We start from the raw sequence: 9,449 nt of genomic DNA, 5'->3' as shown, positions 1-9,449 counted from the left end.
GTGGAGAGTTATACACATATAACACCTCGGGATATCATAATAGATTCCTATGGCTTTGCTATGATCATGAACTGGAGGCCAACAGGACTGGCAGAGGGAGATCAGTAAATAAGCTATTTAGCAACTGGGGGAAAAATTATGAGAAACTGAAGCAAGTTCGTGGCAGTGAGAATGAACAGAAGCGGACAGAAGGTGACCACAACTAACTATAAGGATGAAGGAGAGAGTGGAGTCTAGGAAGATGCTCGGGTCTCTGACTTGGGTGATGGAGACAAGCAAAAGAGAAAGAGAGCAGGTTTGGGGAAAGGGTGCTTATCTTTATTTGGGGCATCATAGAAAAAGCAGGTAGTCGTGCCCACTGGACGGCTGTCCAGATGACCCTGGAATCCAAGATGGCAGCCATGGTTATAGGCACAGAGATTTGGTAAAAGATGAGGCCAGAGATTGTCATAGGTCTCATTTTCATAGGGTGAGTTGAGAAGAGGGATGAGAAGGGAACCATGAAAAAAATCAGCATTTAAGTCATGAGAGGCGAAGAGGAGACTGAGAGGGGGCCAGGCAGAAGAACTGGGGGAGCCGCCTCAGGAAGCCAAGAGGAATTACCTGCTGAGGAGACTGTGGTAAAATAACACAATCTGTGCTCCTTGTCCCCTGTTCCTGGCACAGAGCTCCTAAAGCCTTCGGAGCTCATTGCGTTTTGTGTGCTAATACGATTGCCAGTGGGGGAGCCCTTGATAGCTTCAGGATGGGGGCTGGTGGCAAGAAAGGGGGTCATTAGAAGGTTAGGACTTTGACCCCACCCCCAGCCCCTGGAGCAGGGAGAGGGGCTGGGGATTGAGTTCAATCGCCAATGGCCAGTGAGCTCATCGATGGTGGCTACATAAAGAAAACCGTAAAAATCCCTCAACGATGGGCTTCAGGGAGCGCCCAGGTTTGTGAACAGTCCATGTGCTGGGGGTGGCACCCCTGTGTCACCCCCATCTCTTCCATTTGGCTGTATCTGACCTGTATCCTTTACAACAGTGGTCACCAACCTTTTTGGCACTGGGGACCGGTTTCGTGGAAGATCATTTTTCCACCGGAGGCGGGGTGGGGGAAGGTTCAGGCGGTAATGCGAGCGATGGTAAGTGATGGGGAGCGGTGGGGAGCAGTGGGGAGCAATGGGGAGTGGTGGGGCACGGTGGGGAGCAGTTGGGAGCGGTGGGGAGCAGTGGGGAGCGACAGGGAGCGGTGGGGCACGGTGGGGAGTGGTTGGGAGTGACGGGGAGCTGTGGGAAGCGACGGGGAGCGGTGGGGAGTGGTGGTGAGCGGTGGGGAGCAGTGGGGAGCAACGGGGAGTGGTGGGGAGCGACGGGGAGTGGTAGGGAGCGGTGGGGAGCGGCAGATGAAGCTTCGCTCGCTCGCCCACCGCTCACCTCCTGATGTGTGGGCCAGTTGCTAACAAGGCACCAACGAGTACCGGTCCACAGCCCAGGGGTTGGGGACCTCTGCTTTACAATAAACTGGTGAACATCAGTAAAGCATTTCCTGAGTTCTGTGAGCAAACCTAAGGAAGAGGTGATGGGAACCCCCAAATTTATAGCCAGTTAGTCAGAAGTAGAGGCAGCCCCTTGAACTGAAGTGGGAGCAGTCTTGTGGGGCTGAGCCCTCAATCTGTGGGATGTGATGCTCTCCAGGTAGACAGCATCTGAATTGAATTCATTTGTAGGACACCCAGCTGGGGGTGGAGGATGGAAGAACTGTTTGGTGTGCAAAACCTCACACACTTGGTGTCAGAAAAAAGACGTCACAGAGATGGACATGTCGAGGCCACAGAAACGTCAAGAAACTCAAGGACCAAATAAGCCTGTTGACGTTGACCCTAGGAGCAAGTTTGAGGGCAACTCCATAAGAGGACAGGGTGAAAGCCAGAATTTGGGGAGCTGTGGAGCTCATGGGAAAGGTGGGCATGGGGACAAGGACCGGGGTAACAAGTGTAAAGGGAGGCCCGTGAGTGCCAGCACTGCCACCAGAGGGACATGCTCCATGTCATTCATTCCTTGTCGCTGTACACCTATGACATAGCGTCCCTGTTCTGTAGGGGGAGAAATGAGCCTCAGAAACACCAAGCAACCCTCTCAAAGCCCTCCATTTGTCAAGTGCTGAGGTTCGGATTCAATCTGATTCTACAGCCAGTGCTCTCAACTAGTGTACAGTTGCCTCCCACCCGCTATCCACGGACGCCGAACTCGCAGATACCGGGCCAACCGTAAGGAACTGGAGGATCGTGGATTTTGATAACCACAAGGGGTCCTAGAACAATCCCCTGCACACACGGAGGGAAGACTCTGACTGCATGTGTAGAAACCCAGGTGAATCTACAAATAAACTATTAGAATTAGTGAGTTTAGCAAGCTTGTTCGAGGCAAGGACAACATACCAAAATCATCTGCATTTCCATATACCAGCCAGAAACAAATGACTGAAAAGATACTGTTTACAATTGCCTCAGAAATGCCAAATCCAGGGATAAATCCAACAAAAGATGTGCAAGTCCTCTCTGTAGAGAAGTAGACATTATTGAGAAAACATGTTTAGAAATCTAAGTAAATGGAGGGATATGCCATGTTCACTGTAAAAATGACAGTTCTCCTAAATTGGGTTGTAGATTTGATGTCATCTCGACCCATCGAAGAGTGTCTGCAGAAACTCACGAGCTGATTCTAAAATGTGCTGAATGTATGGACATAGGGCAAGCTAAGAATAGAGAAGGTAATCTCAAAGGTGGACAAACCTGAAGAATGCATTATGCTTGAGTTTCAAAACTTATAAAGCCAGAATAATTAGGACAGTGTAGAACTGGTACACAATTGATAAGTAGACAAATGGCATAGAATAGAAAGCTCAGAAAAGACCCACTTCTCTATGGCTCTGCAGCGCAGCGAGTGAAGAACATTATTTTCAAAACTGCTGCTAGATCACTTGAATAATCATGTGGAAAAATCATTACATTTAACTCCTACCCTCTCACAGTACCCAAAAATCAGTTCCGGGTGGGTTGTTCTTCTGTATGTTAGAAGTAAGACAATAAAACTTCTAGAAGGTAAAATGGGAAACTATCTTCATGCCCTCAATGTAGGAAAAGATTTCTTAAAGTTAAGAATTTCTGTTCACTGAAAGATGCCATTAAGAAAATAAAAAGTCAAACCTCGGTGTGGAAGCAGACTTTTGTAGTCCATATGACAGAAGAGGGTTTATACACAGAGTATATTTTAAAATTTAAAAAAATCCCTATAATTAACCAAAAAAAAAAAAGACAAAAAAATAGAAAATTGGTCAAGAGATTTTAGGTATATCACAAAAGATGATATTCCAAATGGCAAAATAAACAAAGGAAAAGGTACTCAACCTCTGGTAAATTCACATTAAAACCACCAGGAGATAGCACTATACCCCACCACATGAATGGCTAAAACTTTTTCAGCTGACAAGTAGAAAGAAGACGTAGCGCAATGAGGAAGCTCATAACTGCCAGTGGGAATGAATCTGAAAACAGTTGGACCTCATCTACTGAACACAAACATACACCCACTCTTTGACCCGGCAACTCCACACCCAGGTTCAGAACCGTGTAACATGAAAACACACAGTCAAGAAGATTTATAACTGCATGACTTATAATACACCCCAAAACTGGAAATAAACCAAATATCCATCTAGGGTGAGATGGATAAAATACACAGCAGTGCATTCATTCAATGGAACACTGCGTAGCAATGGAAATAAACAAGCTACACCTGTGTGCAACCACACGACAGAATCTCACAAACAAAATACTGAAAGAAGCCAGGCACCCATGAGTATATGTAGTATAAGTCCATTTACATCAAGTTCAAAAAGCAGGCAAAATACACATGATCCAGCAATCCCACTCCTGGGCATAAACCTGGAGAAGACTCTAATTCAAAAAGATACATACACCCCAACGTTTATTGCAGCACTATTTACAACAGCCAAGACACGGAAGCAACCTAAATGTGCATCGACAGAAGAATGGATAAACACTATGTGGTGTATATATATATATATAATGGAATACTACTCAGCCATAAAAAAAGAATGAAATAATGTCCTTTGCAGCAACATGGATGGAGCCAGGTCATCATACAAAGCGAAGTAAGTCAGAAAGAGAAAGGCAAATACCATATGATATCACTTATACGTGGAATCTCAAATATGACACAAATGAACTTATCTACAGAACAGAAACAGACTCACAGACATAGAGAACAGACCTGTGGTTGCCAAGGGGGAGGACGGGGTGGGGAGGGATGGATTGGGAGTATGGGATTAGCAGATGCAAACTATTATATATAGAATGGATAAACAACGAGGTCCTACTGTAGAGCACAGGGAACTGTATTCAATATCCTGCGATAAGCCACAACGGAAAAGACTATGGGGAATGAGAGCCTTGCGGAGGAGCGACTGTTGGAACAGCTGGTGGCGCTAGGCTTAGTCAGGTCTTGCAGCTGGGAGTGAGGCAAGGAAGAAGAAAGGATCCTCCTTGGTCTTCTCATTCACAGGTTAAGCCTACCTTTCCAGATAGTGCAACAATTAAGTCACCAGTTTCCAAGGGCATTTGCACTACCTATGGAAAACATTGGATCTGTGCACACCAGACAGATCCTTGACAACTCGTCCCACCATCCCCCTGCACAAAAGTTGCTGCACCAGCAGAAAAAGAAGGCGACCACTGAGTTTCTTTTCATTACCAAAGAGATATAATATCCCTGCCAACAAAAAAGAGTACACAAAGTGTCTCTTCATAATTTCACAACCAGTTGAGACCATGCTAAGAAAATCAGCTTGCCTAGATGAGGACCCCTTCTCTTCTTGGGTAGCCAGCATTTGAAGGAGAGACTCTGACCTGTGCCACTGATAAGTGACTAACTTTTACACACTGAACTGGTCCTGAGAAGTGAGCTGCCTTCTTTGTAAGTGAAGAACATACAGCATAATCTTGAAGAACTGCACAGTGGTGCGAGCCAGAGGCATACTGTGTGTGTGTAACAGACTGAGAAACAGACAAATGAATCCTATTGAAAGGATTTCTCATCTTCTGCTTCTGTTTGCCAGTGTTAGTGTTTTACTGGCTTATACTGGTACCTTTTTCTGGTACCTTTTTTTCTATCCCATTGTTCTGTTCTAATGGGTCCTAGAAATCCCTCTCCTGACCCCTTATCAGAATCAGAAAGTGAGGAAGAAGAAAACGCTAAGAAAACGCTGAACACACGCTAACTACCTAAATGAGAGTTCTGGGGAAGAGTGGGATTCCTCTGAAGAAGAGGACCCTGTGGTGCCCAACCTAACACCTCTTGAGAGTCTTGCCTGGCAGGTTAAGTGCCTTTTAAAATATCCTACAACTTGGGAACCTTTAAATCCTAATTCCTGGTTGTATCATGCTAAACTCTTGGATGCTAGCACACCAGTCCATATACTTCGAGAGACCCAAACTGGAACCAGTTCCTGAGTGGCCTCCTCCAGGCTCTTGTGGAGTCCCACCTTTGCAAAAGCCCCTTATGAGTCCCAGCCGGCTTTCTAGAGATCGTGCCACTCTAAATGGAGTACCGTGCTTTGCCACCGAACAGTTAAGCCAAACATTGAGTACAGCCACTCCCATACCTGAGTCCCTAAAACAAATTCCTAACTCGTGTGTTTCTGGTTGTTGCTGTGGCTGGTTAACTAAAACAGTTAAGGACACAACCCGCCCTGAACCCATCCACACTACTCCTACACTGAGTTCCAAAAGGCAGTTAACAGACTCCTAACTGCGTCACGATAAAGATGCACCGTTCCTTCTCCTATCTCTTGTGTTGCCAGTTGAGAAAGGAAGGCAGTTCCACAGCCCGCAGTCGAGAAACTAACGTCTTCCCGACCAAACTATGCCCTGTCCTGATATGTCAAAATACGATCAAGTACTGAATATAATACCCAAGGGTCCTGTAACTCAACTACAGAAGATGTTCGCTGTGAGCATTCCCTTTGGAAGACCTAAAATGTGAACTTCAGTAGATAATTAGTCAAAAGGGACCTTATTATATGAGATAAGTTGACTATTCTCCACACTCAGTGCTCCCCACAATTTACTCTGCCTATCTAATGGACTTAACTAGATACCTAATTATTAATGGGAAGGAAAAGGAGGCCACTACCCTATTTGTTACCCAACCTTCAGAACAGCCATTGTGGAAAGTGATGAGTTAGCTACTCCCAGTAATACCTTTCTGAGCATACTTTTCTCTGATATTCATTTCTAGGGAGGTAGTTGAATTAAATTGAATAACCAGATTTAAAAAATGGTGGGAATATGGATCTATCTCCCAGTTTTTATATTGGTAGACCTACCTATGGCAGGCACCTTTTAGGAGTTCCTATTTTGGGGGGAGGGAGTGCAGTAGTAGCCTACACTACCCCAGACCTATTATGGGACCTGCATTTATAGCATAAACATTTTATAGGCTCCCACCAGTCTGTCTCTAGCTAACCTGGCTTATAAGATCATACCTGGGGATTAAACAGACACCTGTTCTGTAGGGAATATCTTTCCTGCATCTTGGCATCCAGACCTTAGTCAAGAGCAAATAAAACCCATTCCAAAGACCAATGGGAAAAAACTAAGAGAGCATTTATGCTAGTGGATTAAAGTATTTCATCTGTATGATGCTTCCTGGAGCAGTACTTCATGTACTTTCCACATCCATTGCAAACTTTTCAGGAACACTTCTAACTTTAAAGAAACTTACTACAGAAAATCTCAGCCTAATACAGTCTGAAGTTGAAGAGGTTTTTTAGCATCATTGCTTTTCTACATCTAGCTGTAGATTTTTCTTTTCTGGCTGAATAGAAAGCATATGTATCCTCGTAAATGAGTCTTGCTGTGTTTATTTGGATGAGTCAAAACATAGAGATCAACATACATAAAATGCATGAGACCAGTAAGTCTTTTCACACACCTGCAATAAAGAGTGAAACCTTTGTGTGATCCTGGTTAACTGGGCCTCTAAAGGGAATCAGAAAACAGATTGTTAAAGATATATCACATATCCTTCCTTATTTTAGTTTTGCTTTTTCCTATTCTCCATAATTAAGTGCTGTATACACTGTGGCATCAAAAACTTGAAGCATTGGGGCTTCCTTGGTGGCGCAGTGGTTGCGAGTCCGCCTGCCGATGCAGGGGATACGGGTCCGTGCCCCGATCCGGGAGGATCCCGCGTGCCGCGGAGCGGCTGGGCCCGTGAGCCATGGTCGCTGAGTCTGCGCGTCCGGAGCCTGTGCTCCACAACGGGAGAGGCCACAACAGTGAGAGGCCCGCGTACCACAAAAAAAAAAAAAAAAAAAAAAATTGAAGCATTAATGGAATCACAAATTCTATAAATGTATAGCAACTTTAAGGAGAGAGAAGAATGTTTATAACCTAATGAGTAGTTTCTGCTGAACCTTAGTGGTCTCCTCTTGAGGAAAAAGGAGAGAATTGTAGTGCATAGAAAAAAATATTTGTTAATGGAAAATTGTTACTGAACTGAAACCATCTAATGTTAGTGTAACTGAATGTATCAGTAACTGTTCCTTTGTAGATGTCCTATGAAGTTGGTTTTTAAAATGTTACAAAAACCTTTCTTTCTTTCTTTCTTTCTTTCTTTCTTTCTTTCTTTTAGGGGAAGGTGGGAAGAGGTAGCAGGGTCTAAAAATTAAAATATGTTGATGCTTATGTAACCATAATATGTTCCTTTGTGTGTGTGTGTGTAAAAGTGCCTTGTTCATGAACACATTTTTGCTGTTCATTCCCAAAGGAAGCCTTTCTTCAGCTTCCCTGCTGAATAAACCAACAGCTTTGTACATGCAAAAAAAAAAAAAGAATATGAAAAAGAATGTCTATATGTGTATAACTGAATCACTTTGCTGTACAGCAGAAATTAACACAACATTGTAAATGAACTATACTGCAATTAAAAAAAAAAGCGGCAAAATAGTGTTTAGGAATACACTTCCTCAGCGTAAAGCACGGGTATAATTGATTACCATAAATTCGAGAGAGCAGTTACCTCTAAGGATTAAAGAAGACGGAAGTGATGGGAGGGGGCTGGAGGGGAGCTCCTGGGGGTGGCACTGTCCTACTTCCTGATGTGGACGGTCGTTGCCAGGCATCCACTTTTGAAACATCACAAAGATATAAAATGCCTCAGTGCACTTGATGTATTGATACATCTCAATTTTTAAAAAATGCTTTAAAGGTATAAGGATGGCAGGGCTAGAAAAAGGAGTAAGGAGGGTGGGCAGGACTGGAGCAAAAGCTGAAAGGGAAAGGGGAAACGGAGGATTGTGGAGACTAACTGGGTGTCACCCACAACCCCGCCACTGGTGGTAAGGCCACCAGTCTGGGGTGGGTCTGGATGTGGGGGAGGGAGTCTCTTTAGCATCAGAGAGGAGACTTGGGAAGAAGGGTGTGGGATGAAGAAAAAAAGGATCAGGTGTGGTGGAAAAACCAGAGGGCCATGGGGTCGGGGAGGGTCAGGGAGGGTCAGGGTCTCGGTGAGCCGGGGTGGCTGGAGAAGAACGCAGAGCCTGGAGACATCCTGTAGGCAGCCTCCCCCTCAGAGAAGCCCTGGCCACCAGCCAGTGACTTTTAGGCTGTAATTAGCTAATTGGGTCTTGTCTCTCCATAGCCAAAACTAAGTGTCAAAAACCAGGACAAAGTCATTCTTTCCCATGTTCCTAAAAACCTTGAGAATTACAAAGGTGGAATAAACATTTATGCTAGAAATAAACAATGAAAGTTGAAAATCAAAGTGGGCCAAGTATTTGCCAGGCAGCCGGCCTGACCTGCTCCACATTCCTGATGTCTGGTTTCAACCACGTGCTCCCCGCCAGTTGGCAACCCGTCCTTCCTTTCTCCTTGATTTCCCAGCACATTCCCCACAGCGCCAAGCCCTGTGAGCTCTGGGTTCGGCTCCCCATTTTCTCTCTCTGCAGCCCACTCCCCACCACACATTTACCAGGGGCCACGAGGCATGACACTGGCCCGATCCAACTGGAAATGCCTTGTCACCAGCACCCTCCTGTCTTCCCGCATGTCTGTCTGTCCCGTCACCAGAAATGTGGTGTCCTGAGGAAAACAGGGACTGGGGACGTCGCCTGAGGTCCTGGGGAAGAAACAGGGGCCAGTAGCTGGTGGGAAAATCTGAACTGGCACACAGGCTGGCTGAGGTTTCAACAGTGAAGGGCCAACTCAGGAGCAGGCAAAGCAATATTAGAAGATCAAGCAGGCAACAGAGCCAGAGGTCAGAGGGGGACCAGAGACCAGGAACCCAATGCTACAGAGGCGTCCAGAGCTTGAACACTGGAGTCAGATGGCGCTGGGCTCCAGTCCTGGTTCTGTCATTTACCAGCTGTGTAACTTTGGGCAAGTT

General features: G+C 45.4%; 1 pseudogene across 1 annotated transcript; it reads left to right on the top strand.

The window, feature by feature from the left end:
* Nucleotides 1-5,190: 5,190 nt before the first annotated feature.
* On the top strand, nt 5,191-5,824 carry LOC309838381 (DDB1- and CUL4-associated factor 16-like; annotated as a pseudogene). The gene has a single exon. The product of its transcript is annotated as a DDB1- and CUL4-associated factor 16-like (transcript).
* Nucleotides 5,825-9,449: the final 3,625 nt, after the last annotated feature.

This window comes from Grampus griseus, assembly GCF_964374135.1.
Source record: "Grampus griseus genome assembly, chromosome: 20".
NCBI classification, from domain to species: domain Eukaryota; kingdom Metazoa; phylum Chordata; class Mammalia; order Artiodactyla; family Delphinidae; genus Grampus; species Grampus griseus.
Note: the sequence above shows the minus strand (reverse complement) of the source record. Positions and strands in the feature narration are given on the sequence as shown.